At 47.5% G+C, this 11,038-nt stretch overlaps 1 protein-coding gene across 1 annotated transcript in view; it reads left to right on the plus strand.

Annotated features, from left to right (window-relative positions):
* The first annotated feature begins 10,557 nt into the window (after positions 1-10,557).
* Positions 10,558-11,038, plus strand: part of ST3GAL5 (ST3 beta-galactoside alpha-2,3-sialyltransferase 5) — a 66,498-nt gene continuing 66,017 nt past the window's right edge. Inside the window, exon 1 of the mRNA XM_055107719.2 lies at positions 10,558-11,032. The gene's annotated coding sequence lies outside the window, so the exon portion shown is untranslated. The remainder of the gene's footprint in view (positions 11,033-11,038) is intronic.

Consider the following 11,038-nt stretch of genomic DNA (forward strand, 5'->3'; position numbering starts at 1 on the left):
AAAGGCTGCAAAGGCACGTGATTTATCCCTTGCCATCTTTTCCACATTTTTGTTTACTAGGCTGGTTTGCATTTTATGCAATGGATTTAAAATTTCCCTTTCTTTTCCTTGCTTAGGAATAGTGGTAGAAGCAAGTGAGAAGGAAGTGAGAAGGTGCTGAGGATGGATGTGAAGCAAAACCTTTTACCCAGTCATGGTAGATTTGCCATGGCAGCGAGCCTGGCAGGAGATGGGCCTTTAATCATCCATTTTCCATTAATTCTTGGAACCAGTGCTTCCTTGGCAGAATGGTGAAGAAAACAAGATTGGTTTTATGCTCAAAAATGTAGGGGCTGGAAGGGACCTTAGATCTTCTAGTCCAGTTGTTTCCAAGTGTTTTTAAAGCAGTGGAACCCATTCCTTAAAGGAAATTTTCACAAAAGCTCACATTCTAAAATAGACCAAACAGGAGCTACTATGGCGGAGATAAGGCTGGGGGCCCAGAGCAGCTTGAGAATCGCTGAGTCCAGCCCCCGTGATACAGGTGAGGAAATGGAGGCCTGCAAATGAGAGTGACTTGTCCATGGTCTCATGGCCTTTTAGTGGCAGAGTCAGCTCCCAGGCCCAGCACCTGTACCCAAGGCAGTGCCCTCTCTGCTAGAGCATGGCTCTTGGCTCCTTCCAACTCAGCACCTCCCCACTCAGGACTCCTCCTCCAGCCTCATGAAGGTAAAACAGAAGGAGCCATTTCACTAAAAACCCTAGAAGACATTGGAGCACAAGCAGTTCATCCCCTTAGAATCCTCTAACAGAGTGATGCTGAGCAGGGAGAGCTGCTCCTTTCCTTGTTGCCACAGGTGGCTGTGCAGCAGGAATGCCATGTCAGATGTGCTTCAAGAGGACATGAAGAATTATTGATGATGCCTGGGGGAGGTGCAGTGGCCTGAGGACGTGTGCTAGGATGGAAATAGCAATGATGTCTGTGTGGTCAAGGTTCCATCAGGAAGTAAACAGCATCTCAAACTGGGTGTCTCAGGAGCATGTAGTGAAGGACCGCTTGCAGGGATGTGGGCAAGGTTAAGGGGTGGTGAAGCATGACAGAGCTAGCAACAGCAGGAAGCCTTTACCTCTCCTGGATCTGAGGGGGGCAAGGGCAGGTGTGTTTAGAATATCGTCCACTTGATAAGAGTTGCAGCCTTTGTTATGGGAATACCAATTTGTTATGGGAATACTAATTCACTGCAGGGAGAGAGCAGGATATAAATACTCTGACCTCATTTTCCTCTAGCTCCTGCCTCCAGTGACTTTCATTGGCTGAACCTGACCAGAAGCTAGGGAAAAGTAGACTGGATGATGCAATTCATAAAGGTCAGCATTTCAGGACACCAAGCATGGCAGAGGAGGGTGGAGAGGAGGGTCTGGAGGGATACTATGGCTTAAATATGTTCTCCAAAGTTCATATGTTGGAAACTTAATCCCCAGTGAAACAGTGTTAAGAGGTGGGACCTTTGAGAGGTGAATAGGTCATGAGGGCTTCACCCACATGAATGGATTAATGCTATGATTGTGGGAGTGGGTTCATTATCATGGAGTTGGGAGTGAGCTCCTAATGGAAAATGAGTGTGGCCCCCTTTGGCTCTTGCTGTCTCTTGCGTGTGCTCTCTTACCCTTCCACCTTCCACCATGGGATGACACAGCAAGAAGGCCTTCACCAGATGCCAACTCCCTGATCTTGGACTTTCCAGCTTCCTGAATTGTGAGAAATAAATTTCTGTTCATTATAAATTATCCAGTCTGTGGTATTATGTTATAACAGCACAAAATTGACTAAAACAAGGGGCACACAGAATATAACCAATGCAGTATTATCCAGTAGAAGCAGCAGTATCCAGTAGGCCTCAGAAAGAGCTGGCTACACTTGTTCATGAGCACATATGAGTCACTCCCAGAAATTCTCATGGGGCACAGGAACTTTGTAGGGCTGATGTAGGGAAGAACTTGAGAAATAAGGTCATAACTATGACCTCATTTATACCTACTGAGGCGTGGGGAAACTTAGTACACTTTATTACTAAAGTCTAGCTCCCCTGAGATTGGCAGTGGTGGGATAATGTCTGGGTTAAAGGGGCAAGTGAGGTCCCCAAAGGTTTTCTTTGTCCCTGGAGACATCTTCATCTCCAGCATTCTTGCTACCATGGCAGCCACAGGGAAGTGTGGCTTTCTCCTTGCCTTCGATATCTACAATATTGCAATGCAATTCTGACACTAGCTATCCGTAGTGGACCAGACTCCACAAGTTAAGGACAGAGTCCTCGGCTGGGCACAGTGGCTCATGCCCGTAATCCCAGCACTTTGGGAGGCCGAGGCAGGTGGATCACGAGGTCAGGAGATCGAGACCATCCTGGCTAACATGGTGAAACCCCGTCTCTACTAAAAATACAAAAAATTAGCCAGGTGTGGTGGCGGGTGCCTGTAGTCCCAGCTAATTGGGAGGCTGAGGCAGGAGAATGGTGTGAACCTGGGAGGCGGAGCTTGCAGTGAGCCGAGATCGCGCCACTGCACTCCAGCCTGGGCGGCAGAGCGAGACTCCATCTCAAAAAAAAAAAAAAAAAAAAAAAAAGGACACAGTCCTCAACAAAACTGCCCTCACTTCAGATGTCAGTCACAAGTATGGGGTCCCCAGGCCACTTGCAGTTTTAATCAACTGGCTATAAATTCAGGGGTTCCTACTGTCCCCTCATGTTTGATAATTTGCTAGAATGACTCGCAGAACTCAGGAAAGCACTATACTTATGATTTCAGTTGTATTATAAAGTGTAAAAATCAGAACAAGTCAAATGAAGAGACTTATAGGGCGAGGTCTAGGAAGGTCCCAAACATGGAGCTTCTGTGTCCTCCCCACATGAAACCAGGGCACATCACCCTCCCAGCATATCGATGTATTCACCAGCCAGGAGGTTTGCCTGAGCCTTAGTGTCTAGAGTTTTGTTTGTTTGTTTGTTGTTTTTCTTTTTTGAGACAAAGTATTGCTCTGTCGCCAAAGCTGGAATGCAGTGGTGTGATCTCAGCTCACTGCAACCTCTGCCTCCTGGGTTCAAGCGATTCTCCTGTCTCAGCCTCCCAAGTAGCTGGGATTACAGGCATGCACCACCATGCCCGGCTAATTTTTGTATTTTTAGTAGAGACAGGGTTTCACCATGTTGGCCAGGCTGGTCTCAAACTCCTGACCTCAGGTGATCCGCCCGCCTCAGCCTCCCAAAGTGCTGGGATTACAGGCATGAACCACCGTGCCCAGCCAGTATCTAGAGTTTTTATTGGGGTTTCATTACATAGGCATGATTGAGTGACTCGGCCACATGATCAAACTTGATCTCCAGCTTCCTACCCCTCTAGGCTCAAATTCCAACCCTCTAATCACATATGTAGTTGGTCTTTCCAGCCTGGCCAGCCTCCAGGGGCCCGCCATTAGTCACCTTGTTAGCATAAACTCAGGAGTAATCCCAGGGGCTCACCACGGATAACAAATATTCTTCTACCACTCAGAAAATTCCAAGGGTTTAGAAACTCTGTCCCATGAATCCAAAAACAAAGACCAGACAAACTCTTTATGACACAACAATATCTGTAGCACGGCTGTCACAAGGCAGAAACACTTCACCAGGATCTGACTAAAGGCTGGCACTGAGAAGGCGGGGGTTTTCCTTGGTCCCAGCCTGCTATGTTCTTAGCGACTGACTGGAGTGTTGTTTAGAGGCTTCTGTGGCTACATCCAGGACCAACTGGAAGGAGTAATATGGTTAACCAGTCATGACAGCCCTTGCTAAGAAGAGAATAAGAAGGGGAAAGCAGGAGTATGCATGTTGGATACTTGCTAATCCTGGGCTAAGGGATTTTTTTCTTTTTTCTCTTTTTTTAAAGAGAACAACCACAGAGTAATGAAAATGATAATGCTGTTTGCAAACAAAAGTTTCCTCTCGTGAAAAGAATAAAAACCTGGGACTCCAATTCACTATGCCTAAAGGAAAAAATTAAGCTGAAAGCTGAGTCATTCAAGAAACTGCCTTTCCTTTTGTTCCTAAGCAGATAGCTACAGAAAAAAAAAAAAGAGCATGGTGGTGTATCCCCAGCTACTTGGGAGGCTGAGGTGTGAGGATCACTTCAGCCCACTGCAGTCCATTCTGGGCAACAGAGCAAGACCCTGTCTCAAAAAAAAAAAAAAAAAAAAAAGGCCGGGCACAGTGGCTCACGCCTCTAATCCCAGCACTTTGGGAGGCCAAGGTGGGTGGATCACGAGGTCAGGAGATTGAGACCATCCTGGCTAACACAGTGAAACCCCATTTCTACTAAAAATACAAAAAATTAGCTGGGCATGGTGGTGGGCGCCTGTGGTCCCAGCTACTTGGGAGGCTGAGGCAGGAGAATGGTGTGAACCCAGGAGGTGAAGCTTGCAGTGAGCTGAGATGGTGCCACTGCACTCCAGCCTGGGTGACAGAGCGAGACTCCGTCTCAAAAAAAAAAAAAAATCACATTTACCCCAAATGATTGTCTTAATGAATGTGGGCCTCTTCCAGGGACTATCATGTCAACCCACCCATGTAGAGAGCTGACGTTCAGCTGATACGTACTGGTTATCAGACCAATTGTTAAATGATTTGAAACACTTTCAGCTGGTTGGTAAATCATTGCTGCTCCGCTCTCCCAGAGTGCCCGCCTATCATTCTGGCTTTCCTGGCCCCTCCCCTGGGACCACGATGGTTATATACAGTCATTTGCAGAGTGCAGTGCAAAATGAAAATGCAGAGCTCTTGTTCAAAAATGATTAGGCTGGGCATGGTGGCATAGGCCTATAGTCTCAGCTATTCCAAAGACTGAGGCAGGAGGATTGCATGAGCCCAAGAGTTCGAGGCTGTAGTGCACTATGATCGCACAGAGCCACTGCACTTCAGCCTGGGCAACATAGTGAGACTACATTTAAAAATATATATATTAATGCCCATAAAGCCAGCCCTGCCCACGTCCCTCTCCAGACCTCTTCACAATCTAATCGAAGGCTAGCTTCATGGCCAACATCCTTCTGATTAATAGTAGTTGGCAGAATACTTCAGCTGTTCACCTCCATTACCCCTGCAAATGCAGGAGGAGCATGTAATGTGACCAAGAAATCAATGTTTTCAGACACTGACCTTTGGGGGTTGTTACTGCAGCATAACTCAGTGCATCCTACTAACAGTCACCAACGCCCTTTAAGTTCCTAAATATTTGATTATCATTTTGCCCACATGGTTTTGTCTTTGCATCACTAACAGGACAACCGAGAGTTGTTTTTTGGCAGGAACATGGTTTGACTGTTACTGGAAACTCTTTCTCAGGATTACACAAGGCAAAACAGGATTCCCAAACCCTATTTTTTTTTTTTTTTTTGAGACAGAGTCTCTCTCGGTCACCCAGGCTGGAGTGCAGTGGATTGATCTCTGCTCACTGCAACCTCCACCTCCTGGGTTCAAGAGATTCTCCTGCCTCAGCCTCCTGAGTAGCTAGGACTACAGGCGCATGCCACCATGCCTGGCTAATTTTTTGTATTTTTAGTAGAGACTGGGTTTCACCGTGTTAGCCAGGATGGTCTCGATCTCCTGACCTCGTGATCTATCTGCCTCAGCCTCCCAAAATGCTGGGATTACAGGCGTGAGCCACCACGTCTGGCCTCCAAACCCTATTTTTAACCAGTGTCCTTTGCCAAAACAATGCAGCAGATGCTTTCTACCAATGTTCAGATAAAATAGTAAAATGTGTATTTATAAACGTTTTAATATGTCACAAGATTAAAAGACTTATGTCTTCATTGGATGCTTTTCTTTTTGTTTTATTTTATTTTATTTTTATTTATTTATTTATTTTGAGATGGAGTCTCGCTCTTATTGCCCAGGCTGGAGTACAGTGGCACAATCTCGGCTCACTGCAACCTCCACCTCCCAGGTTCAAGCAATTCTCCTGCCTCAGCCTCCCGAGTAGCTGGGATTAGAGACATGCAGCACCATGTACGGCTAATTTTTGTATTTTTAGTAGAGACAGGGTTTCACCATGTTGGCCAGTTTGGTCTCAAACTCCTTTCCTCATGATCCACCCGCCTCGGCCTCCCAAAGTGCTGGGATTACAGACCTGAGCCGCCGAGCCCGGCCGTTATTGTATTTTTATTATTTGAGATAGTCTCACTCTCTCACCCAGGCTGGAGTACAGTGGCATGATCTTGGCCCACTGCAGCCTCTACCTCCCAGGCTTAAGCAATCCTCCCACCTCAGCCTCCAGAATAGCTGGGGCTACAGGCGTGCACCATCACGCCCAGCTAATTTTGTTTATTTTTTATAGAGATGGGGTCTCACTATGTTACCCAGGCTGGTCTCAAACTCCTGGGCTCTGGCGATCCTTGCGCCTGGGCCTGCCAAGGTGCTAGGATTACAAGTGCGAGCCACCGCCTGGCCTTGGATGCTTTTCTTAAGTGAGTGCCTGCTCCTCTCACTTCTGATCTGATGTGGCTGCCCGAGGAGGAGGAAGGGGAAGAAAGCAGAAGTTTTAGCATTTCTTGATTTGTGCAGCTGATCTCCTTCCTAGAGGAAAATTGGGTGAGCAGAGAAAAGAACAAAAGGCTGAGGAGGGTTGGTGTCCAAGGGGAGCTCCCAGCCCCTCTCCACCCCTCCCTCTCCTACTCTATCCCACAGAGGAAGGGAATGGAGTTGGGGTCTGAATCGTCAGTGTTGATTAAGGAACAGGGAATGTAGGATTAAAAAAATAATGTAGTGAGGAGTTCCAGGCAAGGGAGGGTGGGGCAGGGGATTGTTAGGGCAGTGAAACTACTCTGTATGATACTACAGTGGTGGATCCATGTCATCATACATGTGTCAGAACCTATGGAATGTGCAATGCTAACAGTGAATGCTAATGTAAACCATGGACTTCAATGAACAATATCAATATATCAAGATTGGCTCATCAGTTGTAACTAACGTACTATACTATGTTAATAATGGGCAACTCGGTGGTGGTGAGAGAGTATGTGGGAACTCTGTGTATTTTCTGCTCAATTTTTCTACAAACCTAACACTGATCCCAAAACCGAAGTCTATTAGTTTAAAAATAATAAAATAGACATATATTGGATGTCTAGTTATAGATTTCAGTTTTATTATAACTGAAACAACATTCTTGCTTCTCACTGCCTGTTATGACTCTTTTTCCACCAGGCCTCTCCTAAGCAACAGGATGGAAAGATAAAGGTAATATTGACTGTGAGCTAAGAAGAAAGACCAAAAGAGGCCACTTGGCCTGCTGTGACTTTGGACTCAAGGCCACTGTGTACAGTTGCCCAGGTGGTGCACTGCACAAGGACACCACATCAAAGAGGATACATTCTCCTTATAGTCATTAGAGCTTTGTATATTGATTATGCAAATTCCAATAAGCGCTTTTTTCTAATTTGCTCAAAGGCTAGTGGTGACCCTGTCTAGGCCCTAAGCCTTCTGAAGGGTGGGAGACCTCCAAGGGGCCCAGCCTTGCTTACCTAGAGGCAGTTTTGAGTCTGAGGGTGAAACCCCTGCACATTTTCCACTTTCCAGAACCTTGATGTGTGGCAGGTTATGACAAGACCTGTGCATGGGAAGCCCAGAAAGGTACATAAATGGAAAACTGTGAAACCTTGTCACCCAGGTGCAGAAAAGAAGAGATTGGCAAGAACTTGGGCTGGCTCAGACACAAGTTCAGGCATCAGAACCCACACATGGTTCTAGTTTCTAGAAGAACAGGCGTGGTTTCTAGAAGGGCAGATTAATGTCGTGTATGAGCGTGTCAGTGGGTTCAGGATGCTGATACCTGGGGGTAGAAACAGCGGAGGGCCTGCAGCTCTTCTCCATCCAAACTGCCAAGACTGCTGAACTTTGGGCGTGCCCACATGAGACACAAGGGTGAGCTGCATCTGCCCTTCCGCCCCCATCTTTACACTGCTGATTCACTGCTTTGAGAACAAGTCCACATAAGACCAAGTATGCCCTGAACCTACGGGGGCCTGTCTTCCCATCTGCACATGGCTCTGGGTGTGGCCTTGCATGGGGGAGGCCTGGGGATTTGGCTGTCGTGGGACGTGCAGGTGGACAACTCTCTATGTAAACCTCCGTGAGTCCACTACCATGGCTTACAGTGATGTTTTATGTTAAAGGATTTTATGGGGAGATAACAACAATAACATTTTGGAAACAGGAAAGCAAACAAATGAGGAATATTTAACTGAAAGCCAAGTCTCGAGCTTGAATTGGGGAAGGCCAGAACCACTGTTTGACACCACAGCCTCCTCAAACCACAGACTTGGGGCTGGGCGCAGTGGCTCATGCCTGTAATCCCAGCACTTTGGGAGGCTGAGGCGGGTGGATCACCTGAGGTCAGGAGTTCGAGACCAGCCTGGCCAACATGGTGAAACCCCATCTGTACTAAAAATACAAAAAAAATAGCCAGGTGTGGTAGTGGGTGCCTATAATCCCAGCTACTTGGGAGGCTGAGGCAGAAGAATTGCTTGAGCCGGGAAGACAGAGGTTGAAGTGAGCCGAGATCATTGCAAACAGCCAAGGTAACAAGAGCAAAACTCTGTCCCTCACCCCAACAAAAAAAGAAAAAAAATGAAAAGAAAAGACAGACTTGGAAGTCCCAGGAACATGGGGACCTGGCAGGCAGTTCACAGCTTGTTAAAATGGAAGGGACTAGGAGGAGAGCTGTGTGTGAGGTAGTTCCAGTTAATGCATGTAAATTACTTAGTAAGCCATATTTACACTTCGTGAGCAATCTATGGGGGTCCTCCTAGGTCTTTCTAAGGCTCCTTAATGCCCTCCTCAACTCCATTCTGCTGGTCACCTGCCCTTCTCTCCCCTCAGTGGGCGTCTGGAGCTTTACTCTCTGGAAAGGGTGAAAGAAGCAGGTTTCTGGACTGGAGGCCCAAGATCGGTGAAGTGTGGGGTGTGGAATGGAAAACAGAGATGGAAGACAGATGTCACTGATTGCTAAACTCAGACTCCCAGCCTTTCTCACTGCACAGGGGCCACAACGTGCTGGCAGCCTCACCCCACCTTCCAGGCAGGTCCCTGGAGGACTCCTCTCTGGGGAGTCTGAACGGCCCAAGAGGAAAAACCTAAAGACACTGCTGCTTGGGTTCTGTGGGAAGCAGCAAGTCCAGACCCCCTACAGTCTGACCTGGTACCATCCACACATGCTTAATTGATAAGGAAGTGTCACCCGTGGTGGGCCTTAGGGAATTTTAAGAGGACTTACAGAATTTGGGGTGGAAGGAATCATATAAGAAATGTGCAGAGGCTGGGCACGGTGGCTCACGCCTGTAATCCCAGCACTTTGGGAGGCAGAGGCGGGCGGATCATCTGAGGTCAGGAGTTCAAGACCAGCTCGGCCAACATGGTGAAACCCCATCTCTACTAAAAATACAAAAATTAGCTGAGTGTAGTGGTGTGCGCCTGTAATCCCAGCTACTCGGTGGGTGGAGGCAGGAGAATCCCTTGAGCCTGGGAGGCGGAGGTTCGAGTGAGCCGAGATCATGCCACTGCACTCCAGCCTGGGTAACAGAGCGAGACTCCCTCTCAAAAAGAAAGGGAAGGAAGGAAGGAAGGAAGGAAGGAAGGAAGGAAGGAAGGAAGGACAGACAGAAAAGAAAGAAAGAAAGAAAGAAAGAAAGAAAGAAAGAAAGGAAAGGAAAGGAAAGGAAAGAGGGAGGGAGGATGGAAGGAAGGAAGGGAAAGAAAGAAAAAGAAGGAAAGAAGGAAAGGAAGGGAAGGAAGGGAAGGGAAGAAGGAAAGAATGAAGGAAGGGAGGGAGGGAGGGAGGGAGGGAGGGAGCAGAGACAGGATTGTGTGATGCCATTCAGAGACATGGTGAGTAGGGCACTGGGCCAGCCACCAGGCAGGGGAGAAGGGAAAATAGGAAATGAGGTTGAAGAGGCTGGCTGGGACCAACAGGTGCCTGATAAAGGACCCCGGGGGTGAGTAGGTACAAGTCAAATTCCCCTTTCCAAGGCCGCACACCCCGGCATGAGGCTGCATCAGCCAGTGGAGACAGTGCATCTAGCCCTGGAGACCAGATGGAGGAAGGCCTCTAAGGCTGGGCTTAGGAGACAGAATTTAGTTCAGGAGATAATGGGGAGCCTGCTGAGAGTTTAGAAACAGGGGAGGAACATGGGGGATTGAGTTAGACTTAAGGAAGAATTAATTTCTGAGCCAGACACTGTAAGAGGTGACGCTGGGCACATCAAAATTAACTGGGAAACTCTTTCTGATGAACTGGTGTCTGTACAATAGGAAGAGATGGGAGACTAGAAAACAGGAATTGCTCAGAAAGGAATTGAGCTCTTTGGATGAGAAACAAGAACTCCGATGGAATGCAGGGGGAAGGATTGAGCAAGAGAGAAGGAAAGTGGCTGCCAACCTGTCCAAGTGGAGAAAAAGACCTTAAACACAACAGGGGACTTCATGCGTCTCTAAAGGCTTTGGCAGGTTGCTTTGCCTACATCAGCCTCACACTGGAATGCAAGGAAAGAATTATTTCCTTTTCCCACTGCTGTGGTATTTCAGCTGAAATCAGCCTCATCAAAGCAGCAACTGTGTACCAAGGGGTTGATAAATAGAGGAAATTTGTGAAGCTGGGCTTCTTGGCAAGTGTTTTGTCCTTGGAAATTCTGTTCCTCTCAGCCTTCTGGGTAAGGACTTCCCTTACATAGCAACAAGGTCCATCGCCTTAGGACAACAGAGGGCAATGCCAGCAAATTGCCCAGCGAAGGAAGCAGCACCACTGAATAGGAAGTTGCTCCTCCTCCCCAGCCTGCCTGTAAACTTGAAATTTTTTCTTTTTTGCTTTTTCTTTTTTCTTTTTGAGACAGGGGCTCGCTCTGTCACCCAGGTTGGAGTGTAATGGTGTGATCACAGCTCACTGCAGCCTCAACCTTCTGGGCTCAAGTGATCCTTATGCCTCAGCCTCCTGAGCAGCTGGGACTACAGGCATGTGCCACCATGCCCAGGTAATT

Source organism: Pan paniscus, chromosome 12, assembly GCF_029289425.2.
Source record: "Pan paniscus chromosome 12, NHGRI_mPanPan1-v2.0_pri, whole genome shotgun sequence".
Taxonomy (NCBI): Eukaryota; Metazoa; Chordata; class Mammalia; order Primates; family Hominidae; genus Pan; species Pan paniscus.